General features: G+C 51.7%; 1 long non-coding RNA gene across 1 annotated transcript; it reads left to right on the forward strand.

Moving 5' to 3' along the window:
• Positions 1-2,467: 2,467 nt before the first annotated feature.
• LOC148774349 (uncharacterized) lies at positions 2,468-8,064 on the forward strand. The gene is made up of 3 exons (XR_016035977.1): positions 2,468-2,615; positions 3,795-3,831; positions 4,071-8,064. It is a non-coding gene; the product is annotated as an uncharacterized LOC148774349 (long non-coding RNA).
• The last annotated feature ends 3,426 nt before the right edge of the window (positions 8,065-11,490 follow it).

Consider the following 11,490-nt stretch of genomic DNA (forward strand, 5'->3'; position numbering starts at 1 on the left):
ATCTTGTTCTTCTCCTGACCACTGTTCTTTATATATTCCTATGGCTTTGAGTTACTGTCCAATGTTTGAACAGTCATCTTAAAGGATTCCCTTTATGTTTCATATGAGGAACGTCTCCAAGGAATAAACTCCCTTGACTATTGTTTATCTAGGAAAGTCCTAATTTGAGCTTCTTTGAAGAAGACTTTTTCTGTACATTGCTTTCCTGGTTGAAATCTTCCGTTTAGGACTTAATTCAGTCATCCCAGTCTCTCTGCCCTTGGTCTCTGATGTGAAATTTGCTTTTCAACCTTGTTGAAGATCCATTGTACATGATAAGTCACTTCTCTCTTGCTGCTTTAATCATTCCCCCTTTCCCTCGGTCTTTCAGTGATTTGACTAAATTGTGTCACAACATCTGTATCTTGAAAGATCCTTTTTTGAAGTTCCTAAACAACCCTTGATATGTAATCTGTCATCTAGCTTGGGAAGTTTTAAGCCATTAATTTTTAACATTTTTTTCATTGCTTTTGTCTCTCTCTTCTACCTAAAAAACTGCCATACTGAATATGTTTGTCCACTTGATGGAGTTCGGCATAATACTTTGCCTGGAGTCACTAATCCTCATTTTTTTCCCCTTTTTTCTCCCCAGTCTGAATAATTTCTTTTTATTTCCTATCTTCACGTTCACTGACGCTTTCTTCTACCTGCTCAAATGTGCTGAGGAATCACCCTTCTAAGTTATTGTTTTTGGTTCTTATACTTCAGCTCCAAATTTTCTCCAACCTATTTATAATGAGGAAGAACACATCTTTCTCGAGGAGCAGGTTCTCCTTAGACCTCCCCAATATGGAGACAGCCATCCCCTCACACTAAGGACTCCAGTGCTTTAGACATGGACACTGATTATGTAGCTACCTGGGTCAGTCTCAGACAAGCACGTTAGCAGTAGAAGACCACAACAGAAAGGAGGCTAGTTTTGGACCCTGAGAAAGAAGGCTCATCCCAAGGTGCACTCAGATGGCATCAACCGAGGAACTGGACTTGTCGTCACATTTGATGTACCCTCTTCCCTCTCTAAGGGCTTCAAGGGTGGGGCTAGTGGTAAAGAACCAAAGAACCTGTCTGCCAATGCTAATCCCGGAAACTAAGAGATGCAGGTTCAATCCCTGGGTTGGGAAGATGCTCTGGAGGAGGAAATGGAAACCCACTCCAGTATTCTTACCTGGAGAATTCCGTGGACATACACATCAATCCAAATGATCTGGAACCACAGGCGAAGTTCATGCTCTTCGATAGTGAATCCCTACCTCTTAGAAATTCCATGAACATTCCAATCCAGGTGCAACCAGATCAAGTGACATGGGGACATGCATCCAATGTTCAGTGAATCAATGAGCAGAGTTTACGGCTCACAGAGAAGGTGATGCTGCCCCCACACAATCAACAGTGTCAGGACAGAGGATTCAGGATCCCATCAGTGTAGAGTCTTCCCCCAGCCAGAGTCTGCAGATGAGACCCCAACTCCCCAGCTGAGCACTCGATAAGTGACCCTCAACACCCCTACATCTTCCCTTGTAATTTCACTGGAAGTGGGTGTGTAAGGAATGCAAATAGTGAGGGTGTAGTCTCCTTTCAGAGCCTGTAGAACCGTGTGTTTAATTAATTACTCAAGACTTAGCCAGTCTCGTCATAGTCTGGTTATTGTTTGTGAGAGCTGTCTGACTGTGGGCAGCACACTGGATCTTGTGCCTGTTTCCTCATCTGTAAAACTGAAGAAGGACAACTGGATTTTAGGGCTGTTCTGAGGCTGTACACCAGGAAGCTGATGAGATTAAAATCCTTCCCTGGATTGCTACATAGAGTCAGCATGCAAGAAACATTTTAACTGGTGATATTTTGGTTTTCAACATTGTGGTTTTTGACTGCAAAGTCAAACAACTTGATTACATTTTGTTTCACCCACTACTAGTTCTATGCTTCCATTGATTTATTGAACTACTATGTGTCTCAGATCTATGTATGTACAGCGGGGATGACAACCCCTCCCTCATGGGGATGGAAAGATCCTAACAGATGGGTGTGAATTTCCCACTGTGCCAGTCGCACAGGAGGACCTAGAAACAGTTGGCTAATATTATTACTACTAATCAGTGTTAGTAGACTGGAGAGGACCTGCCCTCTACCACCAACAATAGTCATGGAAAGAAAAAAACAGAGGGAGGGGGCTTAATGTGAGATGAAGAGAGTCCTTCAAAGGCAAGTGAACAGGACATGGAACTAGCTACAGTGAGAGGATGGAGAGTTAGAGCAAGTCCAAGGTTTCAAACTTGATAAAGAGAAAAATGATGCAACCTGGTGTAGTGGGAGAGTCAGGTGGACCTGTGGTAACAAAACACAACCACACACAGACTCGAGCATTTCCCTCCTCCTCACCAGGCCCCCTCCCTGTAAGACTCCTCTGGATATTCCCTCCAGTGAACTCGGACCCCATTTCCCCTCTCTCTTTCTCTTCTGCTTTCAGGGCAAGAAAACAACTGAGCCCTCGGTGTGGGGGCCATTATTGGCATCGTGATTGGGGTCCTGCTTGTGGTGACACTTCTGGCTGTCCTGGGATGTTTCATTTTCCTTCACAGGTACAGTGGCATTCCCAGATTCTGCTCCTGCCCCCAGGTTGACTCTAGTCCTAGAGGAAAGACACCCCATCCTCCAATGTTTGGCCTGGATCTCCAGGGCCTCCCCACTTGCCCGTGGATATTCTCTTTCATCCTTCAGTTCCTCCCTCACAAGGCATTGACCTGTGGCAGCTTCCTTAACACCGTCCTCATTTATTTTGTTATTTAGTCCATCTCTTTTGCCACTCCATGGACTCCTCTGTCCATGGAGTTTCCCAGGCAAGAATACTGGAGTAATTTGCCATTTGAAGATTCCCCAGGGAATCTTCCTGACCCAAGGATCAAACCTGCATCTCCTGCATTGGCGGGCGGATTCTTTACCTCTGAGCCACCAGGGAAGCCTCCTCTATCGGTTAACACAATTAAGACCCCTCCACCACCTGAGTGCTGTCCTAGTTCCCTATATGTAGGCTGGCAGGTAGTAAGTACTCAGAAAAAGGTATCTCTTCCTGTGTATTTAAATCCAGCTACTCTATGAGGGGCAGTCACAGGGCCAGGATCTGATGGGCATCCTCGTCAAGTCCACACTTGGCCAGAGAGTGGAAGTCTTAACAGCCACATGGAGTCAAATGCCCCCACGTGGCAAATGCATTAACAACAGCCCCTGAACATGGGACAGAACATCGTGCCAAGCCAACGGGTGGTGGGCTGTCTTTACACTGAAGGTCCAGGTAGATGGAGACAGAGGACAAGGCCACTGTTGCATTTCAGCAGCTCCTGGATGAGGGCAGGTGGCCACAGCAGCAACACTGCACTCAGTGAGATCCCAGAGTCACTGGCTTCCCCTTTCCTCCCCATGCACTGGCCCCGCTTTCTCCATAAGTGTGATGAATCCACTCAGACAAAGCCTTTGGACGGATGGATGCCTTTGCAAGTGCCTTGGGGCATCGCTGGCCACTTTCTCCTGAACCCTATTAGCCTATGGTTCTGCCCTCAGGGCAGATACAGCTTCTTAAGGACTTTCCTCAGCTTCCGTGCTGGGCCGTCCCCTCCTAAGCAGCCTTGGTGGAGAAAGGAGGTGTCTAGCCTCTGCTCTGTCGTGGGGATCCTCCTGTCCCATGTTCTGACACCAAAGCCTTGACCTCCGTCTACACTCCTCACAAATAAGCCTTTTTTTTTCCTAACCCCGGTTGCCTGCAGCACAAGAGAGGGAACTGGCCCCCAGCGTCCACCTCAGGTGAGTGTCTGTTCAGCCCAGGACAGCGGGGAGCCCCGGTCAGGCCCTGCCATGTCTGTTCCTGCCTGCCACCCCCAGGGTCTCAGGCCCTTTCTCTGGGGCTTCAGCACAGGGGACCCCGACAGCTAGTCTGCTCGTCCTAAGGGTTAGAATCCTGGGAGGCTCCCTCACACTCACTGGAAATTGCCAGAGTGTCTCTCTCCCTTGGTGGGGATCTTTCTCCCATGGTTCTCTGGAAGGTGGACTTTCAGCCTCTCCTAGGAAATGGCTAAGCTTCCTCACACTCCCAGTTCTAACTCCTGACTCTGCTCCCAGGATGTGGTCCCTCTGGCAGCTCTGTCTCTCAGGTAAGTACATCCCTTCCTTGTCTCTCCTCCCCAGGGTCCCAGCTTCACAGGCTCAGGGCAGGGGGTCTGTCCAACCCTGAAGCACTGTGAGACACCCTTCACTCGAGGGTAGTTGAAAGTGAAAGTCATTCAGACGTCTCCAACTCTGTGCAACCCAATGGACTGTAGCCCTCCAGGCTCTTCTGTCCATGAAATTTTCCAGGCAAGAATACTGGAGTGGGATGTCATTGCCTTCTTCAGGGGATCTTCCTGACCCAGGGAATGAACCTGGTTCTCCCACACTGCAGGCAGATTCTTTACCTCTGAGCCAACAGGAAAGCTCTTAACAGTTGTTAAGACACAGCAATTCCCACCATGCCAGGACCTGGATGCGTTTCAGGGACATGACCACCCACCACCTTATCCTGAGGCTGCCCTGGTCACCTGGACTCAAGAGAACCTTGGAGTCCAGAAGGAACCAGGTGGGCCCTGGATCATCAGTCAGGGGCGCCAGGCTAACAAGGGTGGGATACACAGCTCAGATGGGATTTGGGATGGGGGCTCGGTCTTGGAGATGGATGCTTGGGAGAAATGACTATCCCTCTCTGCTGATGCCCACCCTCTCCCATGCCCCAGGCCTCCCTACCTTATGCCAACCCACCAGTTCCCATCTACCAGCTGAGTGTGGGGATCCAAGTTCTGGTCTCATAAGCCCAAGGGGCCGAGGAAATGCCCCCTTTATGCCTGGCTGTGTTTGGAGGTTCAAGAAATAGGAGGAAAGATGGAAAATGGGATGAAGAGGAGATAGGTCTGGACCAAAAACCTCTGATACAAACAGGCCCCTCACAGAGCAACCCTGGGGGACACGGGGCTGGGAAGTCCCCGGTACAACATCTGAGACGGTTACATGACCTCCGAGGCATCGGTTTTCTTTTGCAGGAATTACTACACCCTGACACAGACGTTTACTGTCGTATCAACCACAAAGCAGATGTGGGTCCTTAGTTCCTCCAGACACATCTCCTTACGGACTGTGGGAAAGAACTTACCTGAGACCCAAGACCCGAGTGAGGTCAAGAGGTGGAGCCTGAAGCAGAGAACCAGCTCTGAGACCTGAGGCTATTTGGGAACCTGGGCCCAGGCTCAGGGTCCTCCTGGATTCCTGGAGACCCTGACAGGCTGCCCTGAACCCTGGATGGAACAGAATTTCAGGCTGCGACTCCCACAGTGGGCAGAGGTTTCAACAGGGCAAGTGACCGGGCCTGTGACCCACTGTGACCACCCAAGATTTGAATCAAGAGCACTTCCCCCTTGAGGCTCAGCTGGTTAAGAATCCACCTGCAGTGCAGGAGACCTGGGTTCGATCCCATGGTTGGGAAGATCCCTTGGAACAGAAAGGCTACCCACTCCAGTATTCTGGCCTGGAGAATTCCATGGACTGTAGTCCATGGGGTCCCAGGGAGTTGGACACAACTGAGTGACTTTCACTTTCACCTTCCCCTTGCTTTGCAAAATATACTGCCCTCGGGTCTTGTCCAGCCAGTAATTCACCTGACTCTCTGCTCCATTCTCTCCTGGGTCCCACAGGGAAAGTATTAACTCTTAAGTTACCTGACCTCCCCATCTGTTCCCTGGGAGAAAGCACAGGGTAGAATGTGAGGATGGTGGGGGTGGGGACCATACTAACAGGAAAGGAGGGTCACAAGACCCCTGCCCATCCACGTGGGCAATCGGCAGTCCTCACACTGCCCTGGAGTCATGGACACCTCTCGGTGTTTGATTGCTTGTGACAGAGTCTCTGGAGCACAGAATATGAGATCCTTTGAGAGTCTCTAGAACACAAGTCAGGAAGGAAGAACAACTCATGGGTGAGACGAATATTATGGGTAAGGCCCCTTTGCAGCCTCTTGGTCCTTGAGCCTTCTGATCCTCCTCATCAGGCCCTGCTGGCCCCAACTGGTGGCTACCTCAAATGAATTTTTGTTGTTCAATAGCTAAGTCATGTCCAACTCCTTGGGACCACATGGACTGCAGCATGCCAGGCTTCCCTGTCCCTCAATATCTCCCGGAGTTTGCTCCAAATCATGTCCACTGAGTCAGTGATGGGACAGGAACATTTGTGTGTCCCCAGATCCAAGATCCAGAATGCCTACTCTCTCCATGGGTTTCTGTTGTGTCCCCAAGGGCCTAAGCCCTGAGAAAATCGTTCCCTCTGGGGGGACACAGAGGAGCAATCAGAGTCACCCAACTAAGAGGGACCCAGAAGCCAGGCTCTGAGCAAGGCCCTCCCAGAAGTTTCTGGTGCCCTCTATCCACTTCCCGCTGGTTTTCACTTTGCTCTCCAGTGCGGATTGTGAGTCTCTCCCACCACACACACACACACACACACACACACAAGCCTCAGGGTGGAGTTGCAAGGCTCTGCCTAAAACTCAACCTGGCTGCCACATCGAAGGGCCCACCTGTATCCTCCTCAAAGTGTCCCAAGGGCCTTTCCCACCCGGATCTCACCTGCAGCCCCCACCACACACCCGAGCTGGCAGTTCTCAGTCTCTCCCTGAGGTCCCTGTGATAGGTGCTGTTCTCATGTAGGTCCGCTCAGATCAGGAGCCCACACGCACACAAATATAGCTGGTGTGTGCCCTAAGGCAGAGCCCACAGTTGACAAGCATGCTCTGCCAAAGTGTCATTTGTGCCGAGAGGAGAGGAGAGGAGAGGTAAGAAAAACCACCTGCAAAGCTTCCGATCATGATTTAGGTCTAAATTACTCCTTATCCCCCAGGCACACAGTCTTGGATGAGTCAAGGTGACACTTCTTGGTGTTCCTTATTGTTCTGTAACAAATGACCACGAATTCAGTGGCACAAATCTAGCCAAATCAAGGTGTCAATATGTCCCTGTTCTTTCTGGATTCTACAGACAGTTCATTTCCTCGCCTTTCCAAGCCGTGAGAGGTGGCCTGCTTTCCTGGGTTCGTGGCCCCTTCCTCCAGCCTCAAAGCCAGCAGTGGAGCATCTTGAAGCTCCCCATGCTCTGCTTCCATCATCCCAGTTCCTCTGGCTCTGCCTCTCCTGCCTTCCTCTTACGTTTATAAGGAACGTTGTGAATGTATTGGGCTCAGCCACATACACTCCCCACCATAATCTCCCAGTCACCCCCACCATATCTCCCATATACCCAAAATAATCTCCCGGTCACATGATTGGAATTTCATCTGTAGGTTTCCTTAATCACGGGGCACATTCTTGGGTTTTTATCATGAGGCTGTGCTCATCCCTCAGGAGCCTTTGTTCTGTCTACCTTCCTCTCAGGGCCATGGTCATCATCTTCCCACACTGCAATCTTCTCTGGGCATCTTGAACTTTGTCATTCTGATGTGGGGTCAAGTCCTGCCATGATGTCCCCAGTACCGTCACTGGCCCTGAGCCATGGAGATAGAGGCCAGTCCACACTCCCTGCTGTTCTCTCCACCTGTTCTTTTCTGTGAAGTGAAAGTTGTTCAGTCATGTCCAACTCTGTGCGACCCCATGGACTGTAACACACCAGGCACATCTGTCCGTGGGATTCTCCAGGCAAGAATACTGCCGTGGGTAACCATTCCCTTCTTCAGAGATTCATCAAGCCCACGTCTTCCGCATTGCAAGCAGATTCTTTACTGTCTGAGCCACCAGGGAAGCCTCTTCTTTTCTAGCAATGCTCGATTTTTCAGAATGAAAAGAGGTGTGACTCAAAGACCACAACTCCCAAGTCAGTAGGGAGCCAGTGTTCAGAACCATGGACAGTATCTCTGCTGTGCTCAGTCCCGGGCTTCAGCAAGAAGGGCTCAGTGAGAAGGGGCACCTGGATATCTTGCCCATTTCTATTCTATGAGAACAATGAACACAGTAGAATGTGTTCAGGGATAACCCAGTTTGCTCTAGTTTATCAGTCTGGAGCACTTTCTTCTCTCTGTGTATTAGTTACAACTACACCCATGACAGCTTCCAGGCAAATGATTCCTACACATGGAGGGTGTCCTCAAGGAGGTTGGGAACTAACTATCCTCGCAGAGTATCTCCCCGCCTCTGAGAGCCAGATAACTGTCTTGTCTTCAACTTGGAGAAAATGTTTCATGATTTAGTCCTGACCCCCAGTGCCTGACCTAGGAGACAGCGGTTACCTAGCCTGGAGGGCTCCTGTGCACATTCTATTGTCCCCCAAACTCAAGATGCGGCCCCTTCCCCAGGGAGCAAGGCTGAGCAGAACGCCTGGGCTACCCTCCCAGCTCCTCCTGTCTGAGCCCCAAGCCTGGTGTCAGAGCCATCTCTCCATGCTTCCAACAGAGCAAGGGTCCTGCTGAAGGACAACTGGGGCCTGAATACAAGTCTCCAGGGTACAATCCATCACCTGAGGGTGCCTCCATCTGCCTGTGAACCCCAGGGAAGAGAAGGAACTAGGACTCCCACAGTCACTCTCAACTTCCTCTTCCCCATAAAGGTCCCATTGACAGGGGTAACTCTGACACCTCAAACCCAGCCTTATACTTCCCAGGCACTCAGGTCTAATCCATCCAGCATCCCTAATGGTCATTCAAAACACTCAAGTACCCAGTATAAGGTCACCTGGGTGCCAGGGGCCTCCCCTGTCTTTCATGGGGACAGACTTCCTCTCACATCCCACAGCTGAGCAGTCACCCAGGTCCTCTGTGTCCTGCTGTGCTTGCCCTCTCTGCCCCGTTTTCTCTCCCGAACACAGACAGGGCTCCAGTCAAGAGGAGACGAGGATCTGTCCCTCCACACATCTTTCACACTCTGACCGTGTGAACCCACTCAGCCCCATCCAACACCTCCCTTCACCAGGACCTTGGCTCTGGGTCCCTGGACACCAAGACCCCCTTCATTCAACCTCAGAAGAATGACGCCCACTATGGCTATGACACCCGCCCCTGAGGCATGTTTCTCCAGAGTCACCAGGAGAGACAGCTGCAGCTCCACACAGCTGAGCCATAGGTGTGTAGGGGCACCCTCATCGCTCCCCTCTCTCGCTGGGGTCAGTGGGCATAACTGACCGCCTCACAATGCTAACCACTTCGCTCAGATCCATTCTGACCCTCTAGGCAGAACGGTACCAGCTAAAGCAGACACTAAGCGGGCCGCAACACCCATGTACCAACCCAGACCACAGGCCTTCTCCTGTCTACACTGGGGACAGACACACATATAACACCTCTGCTCATCCATCGAACCTCCAAGTTCAGTCGCAAGTTCAAAGCTTCAGCCAGGATAACCTCCTTCCTGTTTTTGCTCGTGTAGGCAAGTGCCAACCATTGTGTTGCCAAGGGCACCCTCCCTCCCCTTCCTTATCTGCCAAAACCTACCTTAATGTCCACCTGACTGTCCAAATCTATTAGCCATCTGCTCCCAGGGGTGCCTTCCATGACCCCAGTCCAGCTGAGCCCCCATTACAGACTCTGGATGCACAAGACCTTTCCCTTCATGGCCCTTCCCTCCATTATAATTAGCTCATTAATTCCAGGACTTTCTCTGAGTGTCCGCCTCCCCATCACAAGTCAAGTGTGTTCATCCAGGACCCGAGTCTGTCCTATTCTCTGGAGTCCAGAACGCAACCCAGAGCTGACATGTCACACATGCTCAATAAATAATCTTTAAATAGATAAGGGAATGTACATAACAGAAGCCAGACCCCCCCACCCCCCACCCAGTGTGATACTGAGGGGTCAGAGAATATCCCTTATGGACACAGGGGCCATGGCATCAGAGTGGGAGGAGACCTGCAAGTGCCAACAGCTGCTCCAGGACAGGACCTTATTCCTCCTGGAGTCAGCAAGGAGGACAGGGGCCTCTTAACTGTGAGGAGTCAGACCTCTGCTCATTCCCACATAATCACACCCGCTCCCATCTCTACTCGGGAGAATCTTGTAGTCTCCCTGGAGGGTCAGAGCCAGCAGTCCGAGTCCTTCCCCTTCTCACGGAGACGTGACGTGGCTCAGACTCCCGATCCTCCATCCCAAGGGATTCACCCTGGGGAGGGGGGAGCCCCAGCGTGAACTCACGGGAATCGGGGAGCAGCTCCTCATCACAAGGCCCCTGATGTGTGGGGACACCTGGGTCTGGTCCCTGGAGACATCTCAGCCTCCCCAGGCATCTGGGGAAAATTGGGGAAATTCCAGAGCAGGGTGGAAGAGGGAAACCCAGCTTCTGCAGTTTCTCCATCTCAGAGGAGCTGGGGTCCCGTGGGGGTCTCCCATCCCCTGACAGGGGAGCCTGCGTGACGGAGTCTCCAGGTGGAGCTGCCCCAGGTCCTGGCACCGTGGGGAGGCCAAGAACAGACCACTGATGGGGACACAGATGACTTGAGGGCAGCCGCAGTGCTGTGAGAGGGGCAAGAACAGTGCCTTCTGGGGTCCAGCCCACAGGCAGCCATCATCTCCCCAAAGCCCCAGAGACCCCCCCACCGACCCTTCCTTTGAAGCCTCAGGGACTGAGAGCTCCTCCTGAGCACACGTCCACCTGGATGGATGGTTCTCCTGACACTGGATAATGCCCATCCTCTCCCTGGGCTCACCCTGTGCTGGGATGGAGTCAGGAAGCCTGGGGACCCACAGTGACCTGGACCCCAGATGATAGCCCCTCAGTCTGGAGGTCAGCACCCACCTCTGCCCAGGGCGCAGAGCCAGATCACACCCTTTGGTGCCTGCACCTCCGTGCAGCCTGTTACATTGTCCCCAGCTCTGCTCATGACCTCCAGGGGACAACATTGGGCAGTATAGACAACACAAGGAAATTAACAGGTGAACTTTGCTTTGCCTAAGGAGGTAGTGAAGGAGCTTCATTTCCATCCCTCCCTCTAAACAGCGGTCTCCACCTTAAGGGCACCAGGGACCGGTTTCATGGAAGACAATTGTGGAGCAGTGGGGGTGGTCTGGGGATAATTCAAGCGGGTTACAATCACTGTGCACTTATATCTATTATTATTCCATCAGCTCCACCTAGGATCATTAGACCCCAGGGGACCCCTCCTCTAACAGATCCTCAGAGCCCCTCCTGTGTGCCCACACTACGCTGCCCAACCTTCTAGGGGCCTATGGGCACCCATGCCAGCTCCCATCCCTGCCTGGAACCACCCCTGGGAAAGATCACAGTGACCACAGGAAAATCAGCCAGGGTGACAGAGGAGGCCCTGTAATGGCAAGGAGGACCTGAGTAGTTTCTGAACCAAGGCTCAGGCAACAGACAGGGAGAGGGAGAGCCTCCTGGAACTTGACCCGAGGACCAGGGAGCCCAGTCAGCCCAGCCGCCGCACCAGGTTCCTCTCTGCCCAGGACACACAGGAA

The sequence above is a fragment of the Moschus berezovskii genome, chromosome 22 (assembly GCF_049115385.1).
Source record: "Moschus berezovskii isolate FMDL1 chromosome 22, NW_MosBer_1.0, whole genome shotgun sequence".
NCBI classification, from domain to species: Eukaryota; Metazoa; Chordata; class Mammalia; order Artiodactyla; family Moschidae; genus Moschus; species Moschus berezovskii.